Source organism: Schistocerca piceifrons, chromosome 2 (assembly GCF_021461385.2).
Source record: "Schistocerca piceifrons isolate TAMUIC-IGC-003096 chromosome 2, iqSchPice1.1, whole genome shotgun sequence".
Taxonomy (NCBI): domain Eukaryota; kingdom Metazoa; phylum Arthropoda; class Insecta; order Orthoptera; family Acrididae; genus Schistocerca; species Schistocerca piceifrons.
In genome coordinates, this window is record NC_060139.1 from 766170461 (window position 1) to 766185384 (window position 14924).

Sequence of the window (14924 nt, forward strand, 5' to 3'; positions counted from 1 at the left end):
TTGCACCTTGAAACGGAAGAAAATCTTCTATCACGGAACACGTGATATTTGCAAAATAACAGAGTTCATTTAATGTCTTAACAATGATACCTGCCTTGACAATGGTAATTTGTGTTTATTTCCAATAGCTTCTATTTCAAAAGGTATTTAACATGTACCTGGTTCTTGGTAATACTCCAACTTAATATGATTTCACTTTATTGTCATTGGTGAATAATACGGTAATAATGTAACAGATAGGTTATTAAATACAGTACTGACAAGATTTTTTCGACTGAACACTTTTAAATTTCCAAGCAATATTTATTCCTATTACCTTGGAGCAATTTTTCACATTTGGAAAATCTTACTTTTTCGGAGTAATTTTTGTAATTTCAGAAAAAGACTGCAGCACACATAAAGGGAATGTTTTCATTTCTAAACTGAATAAGAAAATATATTAAATTTCTATTACGGTGCTGGCTAGAGGCGAAAATCTGAAAATTGCTCCAAAGTACAACTCTTCCACTATTCGAATCCAGGCGCAGTTTTCCGTGGTTCATACAAGTTTTCAAATGATTCTTGGAAATGCATTAAATGTATTCTCAGTTGTCCACCTGAGGTAGAGACCTGAGCTAGAGTTGTATCACTACAATCTATGTTTTCGATGGTTTGTTAAACTCTTAATGTTTCGATCTCCTTGCACTTAGTCCATAGCTACTGCATTTCTACGCAATGAGAAGGTCATGTGGCTCTAATTTTGGACAGACCGTGAACTTTTATTAGTATTCTGCAGTTTTCCTGGGGCGTTTCTACAAACTGTGCACCGAAGACTCTTGCGTGAGGTTGAAACGATCCTTTCGTCCGTCCACACAGCTTCTGTGGTGTTGCCCGAATTACACCTCCCTGTAGCGGCCACGAGCCATACAGTCTTAGCGACGTGCACAAACGACTTGTTGCTCCGCAGATTTACTTGGAAACGTTTGTTGGTGGATTCTGATTAATTATTTCTACCGTTATATTCATCAAATCAGTCTAAGGATTGTCAGTCTCGCTTTTACCCGCGAGACAGGTTTAAACTTCACCTCGTCCCAAAGCCAATAATTAAAATCTTGTAGCTGCCTTATTTCAGAAAGATTCCGAGAACTGACGACTGCTTCCCGCTGGCTCGTAGTAAATCTCGCCAATAAGCTTCACAACAATAAAACAGGGATACAGCCCGGAGTTAATAAGGAAGAAGTCACAAAAACACTACTATCAAATATCATGGAAACGAATGGAATTTATTGGCTTCAGTTAAACCTCACCAAGCCCCGCTTCTGTCACTGAACATCACTTCAGCTAGCTTCTGTATTCACAATCTGCCTACCGATCACAAGCACACGCGCACGACCGCAGTGCTTGCCTAGATGATCGGGAAGTTCAATTAGAATTTTACCCAGGTGCACAGGAATGCACTTTCGAGCTCTTCGTCGATCACCAAGGATCATTGACTTCCGACCTGAGGAATATAATCTGAAATACGACCTTCGTTCCAGAGTGCACAATACTTGCTTCCTATGCTCTCGTTCTCGGGAGTTCCAAACCCGGTCTATGCAATTTTGTCAATATCCGTGCCTTGCAGCCAGTCGCGCTGAGTAGTCTCACGGAGACAATTTCATTAGCCATTTGCCGAGCGCGCTAATAACACTCCACAGCAAAATGCAAATTCTTGCCAGGCCTTTTCGAAAGTTTATTTCCAACAGGTGCCGTGAAAAATCTGGCATCCCTCTGCGGGAAGGCATTCGTTGTAACTCCACACTGTAGCGTTATGAAGAGAATATCAAACTCTGTGATCGGACTGACGAGTTTCTTCCAAGCAGAACACAGCATGTCTCGTGTTTAATGGAGAAAAATCTTCAGACGTAAAAGTAAGTAAGAGCGTACCCCAAGAAAGTACTGTAGGAAAATTACTGTTCACCTAGCACAAAAAGTCGGAAGCTCTACGAGACAGTCCGCAGGTAACATTAATGTGTATAGGTAACTCATACCGCTAGAGAATTCTATCGAAATGCACGAAGACAAGCATAGGATCGTTGCTTTGTGCAAGCTGTGGCAATCGAAGCACGTTTAAAAAATGTAAACTCCACAAGATATGCAGGAGAACTGTGAAATTTGGAAGGTAGGAAAAGAAGTAATGGTGGAAACATAGATGTTTGAGGTAGAATCGTGAGTCATGTTGGGATAGCTCAGTCGGTAAAAGCACTAACCCGCGAAAGGAAAAGGTCGCAGGTTCGAGTCCCGGTCCGATACACAGTTTTAATTTGCCGGGAAGTTTCGCCCTGTGGACAATCCGCTGAAGACAGAAAATTCATTCTCTAAACGTAACGTTTCAAGCATAAATAGGCTGAAATCTCATTTAAGGTATGATTACACAACTGTCGATCGATCTGTGGAAGCAGTGACATCCATTAAATATCTGAGAGTACGCGTACTGAGCGGCTTCATGAAACTAATCGCAGGAGAGAAAGACGCCAGATTGCGATTTATTGCGAGATTCATTAGAAGGAATTTTAGTACATCCACGACAGAGGTAGCTTACAGAATCATCGTACGCTCGTTACTTGAATATTGCTTGTCATTCTGCGACCCTCGCCAGATAGGGTTGACAGATGAAGTGGAGAAGATCCAAAGAAGAGCAGTGGGTTTCGTCGTAGATTCGCAAGTCCAGTCGCATACGCTACAAGAGAGGCGTTGTGCATCACGATGTGGTTTATTGTTAAAATTACGACAGCATACGTTTCTAGAGTCAGCCAACGTAGCGCTTCCTCCTACGTACATTTCGTGATAACATCGTCACGGCAGAATTTATAATCGACCTCGTACAGGGGCTTACCAATAATCATTCTTCCCGTGTATCTTCCACGACTGGAATAGGAAAAGGTGTGGGGGAGTTAAATAGCCTAGCCACTTGCCCTCGAGCCTTCCTTCTAGGCTCCACCACAATATATTCAGGATATTTAGGGAAAGATCGATTCATCGTCTCCAGGCTGGAGAAAGCTACCTTTCTCCCAGGTACAGGAAATGGGCTCAGGGCTATACTACAGCTACAGGACAGGCTTATAGACCATGCTAGGCAATGACATCGTACAAGGTTGAAAATTTCGAAGAGATTAGAAGTATTTATGTCTCGAGCTCTATGGCTCTATGGCAATATTCTTACGGACAAGCTTCAGTTCACATCTATGTCTCCGCTGGCCACCTTTCGGTATGTGTTCGAAGGTATTTTGTGTATTAAAGTTACTTTCCCCTGCCCCTGTTCCAGCCAGTCGCGAATGGCTCGCAGTAAGCCTCTGTGTGAACTCGAACCTAATTTTACCTTCAATGTATCTTCGCGAGATATACCTAAGAGGAAGCAGTATTTTGGTTGACTCTTCTTGGCTCGTACGGTCTCGTAATTGCAACGGTAAACCGCACCGTAATGCAGAACACCTCTCTTGCACCATCTGCCATTGCAGGTTCAAATGGCTCTGAGCACTATGGGACTTAACATCTGTGGTCATCAGTCCCCTAGAACTTAGAACTACTTAAACCTAACTAACCTAAGGACATCACACACATCCATGCCCGAGGCAGGATTCGAACCTGCGACCGTAGCAGTCGCGCGGTTCCGGACTGAGCGCCTTAACCGCGAGACCACCGCGGCCAGCCCATTGCAGGTAACGCTTACTATATGTACCTGTAACGAAACGCACTGCTCTTCTTTGGGTCTTCTCTGTTTTCTCTATCAATCCTATTGGTACGGATCGCATAATGACAAACAATACTCAAGTAATGGTCGAATGAATGTTTTGTGAGCTACCCTCCTTTGATGAAAGACTACATTTCCTGAGAATTCTTTCAATGAATTTCTGTCTGGCATCCGCCTTACTCGCGATTAATTCTATATGGTCGTTCCACTTGAAATCGCTCCGTACGCACATTCCTTGATATTCCATGGAGTAACTCTCTTAACAGATGTCCTGTCAGGGTCCCTTCTTCTTGTCAGTGTTTCCCATATCCTCCTTCCTCTACGATTCAGCGCAGAACCTCATGATTCCTACCTTATCAGCCCACCTACTTTTCAACATTCTTCTGTAGCACCATATCTTAAATGCCTCGATTCTCTTCTTTTCCGGTTTTTCCACAGTGCATGTTTCACTACCATACAATGTTGCGCTCCAAACGTACATTCGTAGAAATTTCTTCCTCAAATTTAGGTTGACATTTGTCACTTGTAGACTTTTCTGGGCCAGGAATGCCTTTTTGTCATAGCCAGTCTGCTTTTGATGTCCTCCTTGCTCATTGGCGATTTTTGACCATCAATCCTGGTGTTAAGTTTCTCGCTGCTCTCATTTCTTCTGCTACTTCTCATTACTTTCGTCTTTTTCCGATTTCGTCTCAGTCGATATTCTGTACTCATTAGACGATTAATTCCATTCAGCAGATCCTGTAATTCTTCGTCACTTTCACTCAGGATAGCAGTGTCATCAATGAATCTTATCATTGATATCCTTTCACCTAGAATTTTAATTCCACTCTTGAAACTTTCTTTTATTTCCATCATTGTTTGTTCAGTGTATAGTCTGAACAGTAGGGGCAAAACACTACATCCCTCTCTTACACCTTTTTTGTTACGAGCGCTTCATCCTTCGTCTTCCATTCGTATTATTACCTCTTGGATCTTGCATATGTTGTATATTATACCCCTAGAACGTTATGAGACGCCAACACACCAGCTACACTAAGGGCGCAATAGGTTGGCCGCCGGCACCCAAGTACTGATCGTTAAAAGCCTGCACCAATTGGAACACTCCGTGTTGAATACGGTTTGTTTCAGATAGCTGTCAAAGTCGGCGATCCAACAGTTGTGACGCTATAGCCGCGTGATGAAGTGTTGTCGGTTTTAGTTTGCATGCGAATGGCTGTGGTTAATAATAGTATTTGTATTTAAATGCACTACTGAATGAGAGACAGCATCATAAAAGTTTGATAAATAATTGAATTGTCAGTTTCCACTCACTAAATAATTTATTGTTGCCTGCTACAAATAAATAACGGATCCGAAGATGACAATCTGTGTAATGCACATTCAGAAATCCCTTTTACTTTTGTGTCAACATTTACGAGTAGCGCACACCCGTTTGTTATCAAGTAGGGTCTACTGGAGGACAAACAATAAATAATTACCCCTTGCACATTCTCTAAGCCCACAGTCGTCGCGCTGATTACCCCTCTGCCCTTGAGGTCAGCGGCTCATGGCCGAATGCACCGACAGAGGTTAAAATTAAGCACATCTTAAAATATTAATGTCTCTGTAGATATTTTCGTTCGTTGCGGAGCAGAAGAACAACACTCTTGAGAAGCTCTTAACGTAAGTTGACATTTTATGATTCGGCTGTTAGTTGTCAGATGCATACTATTAAGAAATGTTGCAGAGATCCGTAGGCCACACCATACTTGTTTCTGGCTGCGTGCGGCCCGCAGTTTCATGACCATTGCTGTAAAGGAATACCTCTACCAAATATTCCCGCAATTCATACAGGTGTTCTCCGCTCAAAAGAAATCCCGTCTGAGCATCAGAGACGTCTGCGTGCTTCTAGTGTTCGCAATTAAGAGAATACTTTAGACTTAATAACTCGTGTAGGTTCTGACTGATTAACAAGTTGTTTCCACCGCTCATTTTGATCGGTGGCGTTTCTAAGCGAGTGATGCGGTAGATTCCATACTGCAACCAGTGGAAGTGCGTGGCAGTTCCTGCATCGGATAGCATCTCCGCGGAGAGTCTAAACGGCTCAGAACAAAGGAGCAGCAGCCGGGTAGGTTACTGGAGGAGGCTGGCTTGGAGTGCGCGCCGCCAAGCAGACAGAGCTCGTGCCCGCGGCCGCGTGGGAACGTGCCCGCCGGCCCCAGATAAACGTGATGAATACGACGGCTGCGGCTGGCCGCGCGCCGGAATAAAACAGCCGCTATTTCCATGCCGAGTGGCGGACGCCCTGCCGTGACGTCACGCGCTGCACTTGCTGCCTCCGCCGCTGCTGCTGCTGCTGCGGCTGGCTGGCTTCACTAGACGCCGCTGCGAGATCTCCCTCACCTTGTCGTCCTTTTTCTGTGGTTTGGAACGTTTCCTGCGAAAAATTTAATCTTCTTTATTATATTTCATTCAGTTAAAGGGGGCCCTCACTAATTTCGACTTCACTAATTCGAAATACGCGACAATTCGCTTATTTTTTATTCATTATTTTTTTATCGCAAAGCGAAATGCTGCCTTACTCTGCCGCGCATAATTCGTGCAAACCTCATTTACTGTAAAACGGTGAACGCATCTCCACCCTTCCTGTTCGCATCCCTCGTGGCGGATAACGAGAAACGTACGTATGATTATTCGTCACAAACGCGTAACAAAGACAACGCTTGCTGATTGAGAACGAAAAATGGAAGAGGCACAAAGAGTTTCCAGCTAATAAGAACGTACAGACAATAGACGAATGTTTAATCTGTCAAACGTAAGGGAAAATTTGGACAAACTTATCAACTTTACCGACATTAATTCGAATTGCTAAAAGTATTACATCGTACAAAGGAAATGCGAAAGCAAAACAGTAGCAACCAAAAATAAGTTCCTTCTTTAAACCCTTATCAATAGATAATAGGGATGAAATTATTGCCATGGCCACAACAATATGGCCGGCCGGAGTGGCCAAACGGTTCTAGGCGCTACAGTCTGGCAGTTCGAATCCTCCTCGGGCATGGATGTGTGTGATGTCCTTAGGTTAGTTAGGTTTAAGTAGTTCTAAGTTCTAGGGGGCTGATGACCACAGCAGGTAAGTCCCAAAGTGCTCAGAGCCATTTTGAACCACAACAATAGGTAGTAATGTTTCTTTGCTGTGGACTCACATCATTGTAGATCTATACGAAAGCAGCAAATAACTGGTAACCTCAGATTCACATATCCGTGAAAGATAAGATACATTACTAGAGCTAGCTAATAAAAACAAACAAAAAACGCACTTAAAGAACTGGGATCACCAAATTAACGGGACCGACATGGAATTAGGAAAGCCACACAAACGCGGGGTTTCGAGGAGGAGGAAGAGAGAAAAGAAAGGAAGGAAGATTAAGGTTCAACGTCCCATCGACGTCGAGGTCATTACAGATGGAACACAAGCTCAGACTGTTTCAAGGATGGATAAGGAAGTCAAATGCTCCCTGTTAAAGTGACTATCCCGGTATCTGCCCGGAGCGACGTGGAGAAACCACTGAAACCCTAAATCTGGGTGACCGGACGCGAACTTGAACCACCACCCTCCCGAACACGAGTCCAGTGTGCCAACCGCTTAGCCACTTCGCTCGGTAGGAAAAGAACCAGACAACAGACATGGACGTAGCAACTGAAAGACACTCACTCGTCGTGCATGAAGTAATACTGGGATAAAAGAATGGTCAACAAGTGTTGATTCCTAAGCAACACGCTCGCGAAGAGAAATCATTTCATTCCGCACCAGACCGAAATGTTGCTTGTCTTCATCTATGTAGGTTTTTATAAAACAACGAAAAAATCTCAGGTTCCTAATTCGAGGGACCATGAAGATTCACGAAAAGCGTTCGTAATGGTGACAATGTGCGAACAAGACTGTGCCGAGGCATACACGGTACTCCAAGACGAGACCATTTAGTATGTCTGCAAGTGTCGGTACGGGTAGAGGTATTGAGCGTAGTGGTTGTGTGCGTGTGCGTCTGCGTATGTGTGTGTGGTTTATTGGGGCTCAATTAAGATATCGGCATCCTTCTAAAATAAGCCCGGCCTGGGTGGCCGAGCGGTTCTAGGCGCTACAGTCTGGAACCGCGCGACCGCTACGGTCGCAGGTTCGAATCCTGCCTCGGGCATGGGTTAGTTAGGTTTAAGTAGTTCTAAGTTCTAGGGGACTGATGGCCTCAGAATTTAAGTCCCATAGTGCTCAGAGACATTTTGAACCTTCTAAAATAAGTAGAAAAGAGAATGTAGTTAAAGCGTCTAAAATATTAGAAAGCAATAGAGGACAATCTGAATTAAAATTGTACTCACTGCCAGTTGAGTGTGTTTTGTGAATAAAGGCGCCTCAATCGCTTTTTGTACTGATAGTCAAAACCTAAGGATGAAAGTAGCTTTCGTGTGACATGTCACTGGCAAGTAACAAAGTTCAATGAAACTTCACCTATACACAGAAAGAACTGCTACATTGTAGTACAGACGGTAAGTGAAAGAAATACGCAATGAGACGAACAGAAATTGCGTTTTATATGCAAAGACAATAATTATACTGAAGTCACTGCGATTGTGATAGACCCTTGGACATTACAAAAGGCGGGAGATTGTTTTCAATAGGATCTGAGATCACCACGAACTTGCTCCCAGGCTAGCCTCAGCGATGGTAGGGAATTCGTGCGTTATGGCGTTCCATTCCTCCACCAGTGCGGTTGAAACGTGCTGGATGGCCATTAAAGCATGTGGAGTGCTGCAATACGTCTGCCCAATGCGTCTCACACGTGCTTTATGGGATTTATGTCGGGGGAACGGGCAGGCCAGTTCATTTGCCGAATATCCTCTCGTTCCAAGAACTTCACACCCTGCGCAGTTCGGTGCGGTCGCGCATCGTTAGCCATAAAAATGAAGTCAGGGCCGAATGCATCACTGAAAAGACGCACAAAGGGGAGGAGCAGTATAATGTTGACCTGTTAGTGTACCGTGTTCAAAGATTTGGAGGTCAGTACACTCATACAACATTATGCCTCCTCACACCGTTACACCTGGACCACCAAAACGATCATGTTCCTGGACTCATTACGTGTTCCCACATGTCACTATATCAGGGAATATCCAGAATCGCCGATCACGATAGTTTTGGTGGTCAAGATTGTATGATATGGGGAGACATACGTTGCATGGGCCAATTGATTTCCAAGTATTTGGACACGGCACGCTCACCTGTCAACGTTATTGTGACACTGTACTACTTCCCCATTTGCGTCGATTCAGGGCTGAATTCAGTATTGACTTCATTTTTACAGTTGCCAATGTGGGATCGCGTGTAACCTCGCAGGTTGAGGAACTGTTGGAACGAGGGACATCCTGGAAAAGGACTGGCCTGCCCGTTCACACGACATAAATACCGTCAAACATGTGTAGGATGGGCAGACATGTTGCAGCGCATTGACATGTACCATCGACCATCCACTAGTTGTCAACCGCGCTGGCGGGGAATGGAACCTTGTGACCAGCATGGAAGGACGTTGCAGAATATGCACTGCCATCCGAGGTGATTCAACACCGTACTAAGAACGGTTTCCTGGCTTTTGTAATGTCCTGGGGGCATCATAAATCACGTCCATTTCTTTGTAATTATTGTCATTTGTGAAAGTTCCTGGCAGATTAAAACTGTGTGCCGGACCGAGACTCGAACTCGGGACCTTTGCCTTTCGCGGGTAAGTGCTCTACCAACTGAGCTACCCAAGCACGACTCACGCCCCGTCCTCACAATTTTACTTCCGCCAGTACCTCGTCTCCTACATTCCAAATTTGTCATCTGTGTTATCTGGTTGCGTATTTCCTGCTGTTACCTTGTGAACTGTATTTTAGAAGTTCTTTTAATGTATGGTCCAAGTTTCATCGAGCTATGTTACTTGGCAGTGACACATCACGCGAAAGTTGCTTTCGTCCCTAAGTTTTGGACATCAGTGTACCTATCCTTTCTATTAAGTAGTTTGGATTACTGCCGCCATCATATCAAAACATAGAACTTGTAAAACACGGTTCAGTGTCGTTACGGATAAAAACAAAAAGTGAGCGTCCTTCTGACGCAAGTGTAGGGCACACAGCTGCCCTAGGCACCAACGTCTTTGACGTCAGACCCTGAGTGAACGCTGTCTGATTGTCGCCGATGAGTTAGTGTGGCGCCTCAGTAGCCCACTTAGCGCTCGCAGAGGGCGCTGCCGGTGGCCCCTGGGAGGAAGCGGACCGCGGCGCTCCTGGCGAGAAGTTAATTTCGAGCGACGTGTAGACCGGCAAGTGCTGGAACACAGCGGCAATAAAGGCCGGCGGTCGTTACCGCCAGTGGCGGTGCATCGCCGGTCCGGGCCAACGTCAGTTCCGCAGCAGACGTAGCGCGCGGCAGAGGCGGCCACCGTAAACTTGTACCGCCTCATCCCTTCGCAATACGTGGTCAACGCCGATCAACTCGTATTGCCAGGCAGTTTATTCGTTCGTAAAAACATCCACAAGTGGGGACGGTACGATCGACTTCAGTATCTCTGATCAAATCTTTCAACCCCTTATTTTAATAAAACTAAATTATTTTATTAGACGATTACCCATACATTCAGAGAGAGAAGGGTCTGAAAAAGAAGTGTTTCACACATTAACTGAACACATACGGGGTGGTTTCAAATGGAGCCACTCTGAATGATATGTCGTTACTTTTGGTGGTAAGGTAAAATGCAGTTACTTTCTGCATATAGGCATAGGGCTATTTGACAGACAGTACACTTCCATCGGCGTCTGTGAGGTTCAAAAAAAATGGTTCAAATGGCTCTAAGCGCTATGGGACTTAACATCTGAGGACATCAGTGCCGGCTGCGGTGGCCGAGCGGTTCTAGGCGCTCAGTCCGGAACCGCGCGACTGCTACGGTCGCAGGTTCGAATCCTGCCTCGGGCATGGATGTGTGTGATGTCCTTAGGATAGTTAGGTTTAAGTAGTTCTAAGTTCTAGGGGACTGATGACCTCAGATGTTAAGTCCCATAGTGCTCAGAGCCATTTGAACCATTTGAGGTCATCAGTCCCCTAGACTTAGAACTACTTACCCTTAACTAACCTAAGGACATCACACACATTCATGCCCGAGGCATGATTCGAACCTGCGACCGCAGCAGCAACGCGGTTCCGGACTGAAGCGCCTAGAACCGGTCGGCCACAACGTCCGGCTGTCTGTGAGTTTCCTTCTTTGTGCTACAGTGTACACTGGGCATTGAGGTGACATGTATTGATAGACGCTTTGCTTCTGTTGTATGTTTCCCAACTGGAACAACACTTTTGGTTCCGATTATGTTGTTGGACGTCCAGAACATTCTGATAAGTCTGCAGAGCTATTTGTTCTTGCATTCTAACCACAAGCTGATACTAAGAGAAATCTGCTGGTTGCATACTTTCACTGTCAATTTTCAATTTTTCTTTCACACCAAGTTCCTATGAGATATCGACAAAGTTGATTTCACTTTCATCCTGTGTCCATAAAGGGTAGCGGCATGTTGTCATTAGCGCTGAAACTGTCATCCCTATCATTTTCAAAATCATCTTCGCTCTCACTCTCTCAAGTAATACAAGTCAACACCGATTTTTTCGTTCGAAAATCGAGATCATTGTCTTCATCTAAAACATCATCCCCACTTTCACTACTATTGTCAATCGCTGAATCGGTATCAGAAGAAATTCCTTCCAAAATAGAACGCCAGAATTTCCTTTTCCTTTATTCTGCGAGAGGACATCGTGTGAAACTGGAAACACAACAACCTTTCACAGCTACTCTAGTTGCCATTAGAGACGCAGTGGTTTCAAAAGGAAACACCACAATAACGACGAAATTAAATATATAAATTTAACTATCATCCAGATAGACTGAGTATTAATTTGAAGCGCAATTTGCTGTACCTACTCCATGCACAAAACATGCTTTATAGAGACAAATTCAATTACTGTTTAACAAGCGGAAAGACAATCGTGCACCGACAGTGTTGAAACATGATGATAAACATAAAGTCGTAATTTAGTTTCTTAATGTTGTAAATGACATTTCGAGCATTGATACTTCATCTTTAAGTTCGTGTATACAACACAGTAGTTTGTGTCAGTCCGAGCAGTGTTGCTATGTAGTTCGACGGAATGCATTAAAATTACTAATAAGTGAAAGCTTCCTGAGGCAAAATTTACTATAAATATATGTTCTGATTTACTTTAAACAGTGTGTATACCACACACTAAATTATTCACTTATATTTCGTAATTTCATTTCAAAATATCTGTCACCAGACGGATACAAGCACGTGTATTATGATGTATCTAAAAGGGAGTTACTGTAGACTACATGTATCTGAAGATGGTTACTAAACATCGATTCGCACCATGCAATATTAATAATCTAAACAGTAACTGGTTTTTGATGTCCATCCTGTTTTTATGACACATATTTTTGTACATCCTTAACAACAAAATATTTTTAATAATGCTTAATATTAAATTGGTGCTTAATTTCGTAGCGTATTTGTTTTACATGTTAGTATTCCGCTTGCTATGTGTTTATTTTTCCGTTATCATTTTTATTTGTAGTTCACTGTTGCTATTTGAGTTTACATATTGTTATTTTGTCATTAGGATGTAGTGAGTGGAGCTGAGGACACTAGAAAATTGAATGCCAAGTGTAGAAACTTCCACTGGGGGGCGAACCGCACAATTACCCTGGGCTCGGTGTGGGGCAGCGGTGGGGCGAGTGGACTGCTGTAGCCTTTTGTAAGGTTGTGAACCAGCGAGAGCTACGGCGGGGACGACGCCACTCCATCGTTTCTAGTTCCCCAGTTCAATACATACATACATACATGCATGCATGCATGTCAAAAAAATGCATTACCGCTGTTGGAAGTTGCCTGCCAAAAATGTTAGATTCTACAAATAACGCAATACTTTTCAGAAGGACAATATCACAATGTCGGGAAGAAGTGTTTTCCGGTTCACTCCTCACCCTTCGTATGCGATCTTCAGATATTTCAAAAAATGTTGTTGTCAGAACATAAATACGTAAACATCAGTACGCTGTTTTGCGATTATTTTTCAAAATGGTGCGGAAGTATTCTTGGATTCCACCGCTTGAATTGTGTGTGAACACAGCGTAAAATTTTTATGTGTAGTAACTTTTTAAAAATTCTTTGACATGTGTAGATACTAAATCATACACTGTGATGTCTAATTTGCAATCGTGGCTAGTGAAATTAAAGACAATACAATGTGAAAATACAATTTTTGTCAGTTTAATTTTATTCACTGACAGCTTGCGCCGGAAGCTGATTTTCTAATAAGCAGAAACAGAAAATAACGTGGATAGAAGAGCCACAGTTCTCAATGATTATGCAAATACACCTGACAGTGTACTTTTCTGCGACATTACACAAACTGCTAACTTATTTTCATTGTGAAACAAGAGTTATTTATTTTTTGTTCCATAGAGCTTGAAACCGGGGCCGTCAGCTGCGAAAAACGTTTCACGGAGTACAAAGGCTCTTCCCTCATCAACTCTCTTCCACTCAGGTGCATTAATTGTATTAATTTATTTGTAACTAATTTCGAACCAACTACCGTTACATGTACTACCGTAGTACTATTACCTTCCTGATATATCACCACTAGTACATCTTGCTTATGTCAACCAGCAACTTCTAATGGGTTAACTATAAGGCTAGTCTTACAGAGTTACAATCTCTCGGTATTTCTTTGCTTGACTGACTAATGGGGTATTTCCAGGTGTTCAGCCCAGTTGTTGACGGAATCAAAAAAATGGTTCAAATGGCTCTGAGCATTATGGGACTTAACTACTGTGGTCATCAGTCCCCTAGAACTTAGAACTACTTAAACCTAACTAACCTAAGGACATCACACACATCCATGCCCGAGGCAGGATTCGAACCTGCGACCGTAGCAGTCGCGCGGTTCCGGACTGCGCGCCTAGAACCGCTAGACCACCGCGGCCGGCGTTGACGGAATCAACTAGAAACAATAACACCTAAAAGCACATCATTAATCATTCACGCCGAGGAGACCTGAGAGAGTGTAGCACTGTAATATTAATGTTGTTACCACACTACAGGACGCAGGTGAACATTGACATGATGTAGTTGTGGCGATATACAGGTTGGTCAGAAACAGTCTGAAAAGCTCGTCAGGGTGTAATAGCATAGGTTGTGCGGAGAAATAATTGACAGGAAAAAATCCGATATGTTGCACCGTTCCCGAGTTAATTAGTATTGAGTTAGCCAATCAGGCCGTTGCGCGCGCAAATTCAAGCGGCTAGCCAGATAAAATTATTGCCATTTCTTCTCATATCGTAGATGACAGCGCACGAGACTGCTCAGCTTTTGTCTCGGGTTCAGTCCTTACTACCGCCCCAAGTCCAATTTTTGTGTCGCCTCCTTGTTCGGCTTTAGGAAACCAAATGAAGAACACGTTTGGCGATACCGTCTCTGGCGGGACGTTCGAATTTACGCGCGCGACGGTCTGATTGCGTAACTTCAGTGTTAATTAACTCGGAAACGGCGCAACATTTCGAATGTTCTGTGAACTGTTTTTTCTCAGCTCAATCTACCCTGCAATACCCTTACAAGCTTTTCAGGCTGGTCTTGTTTTTAATTACTCATTTGGTTCCTCACTCGTACGAATAGAGCAGCATGTGATGCAACCCACTGATGTGTCGCTGTTCTATTCAGTCAATTATCATACAAGTTGATAGTGGGGCGAATGAGGGGGTTCCAATTGGAAATAAACAGGAGCTTACCAGTTCTGGCATACGCCTTCCAACCAAGGGAAACCTGCCGAAAACTTTGATCGGAACCGGGGGACTGGAACCATATTAACCGGGGGATTAGAACTAAAAGTTGTGTGTAAAGTGTGTAAATGTAAAGTGTGTAAAAAGTCAATACTCAAAACAATTGAAATTATGATAAAAATTATAACATTTAAAAAATCAGGAATGATGAGGTGTTTCAAAGGCATAGCTGCATGAAGGTTTTGGAAACACCTCATCATTCTTGACCCTTTAATTGTTATAGTTTTTATGATAATTTGAATGGTTATTGAGTGCTGAGGCCGGCCGCGGTGGTCTAGCGGTTCTGGCGCTGCAGTCCGGAAGCGCGG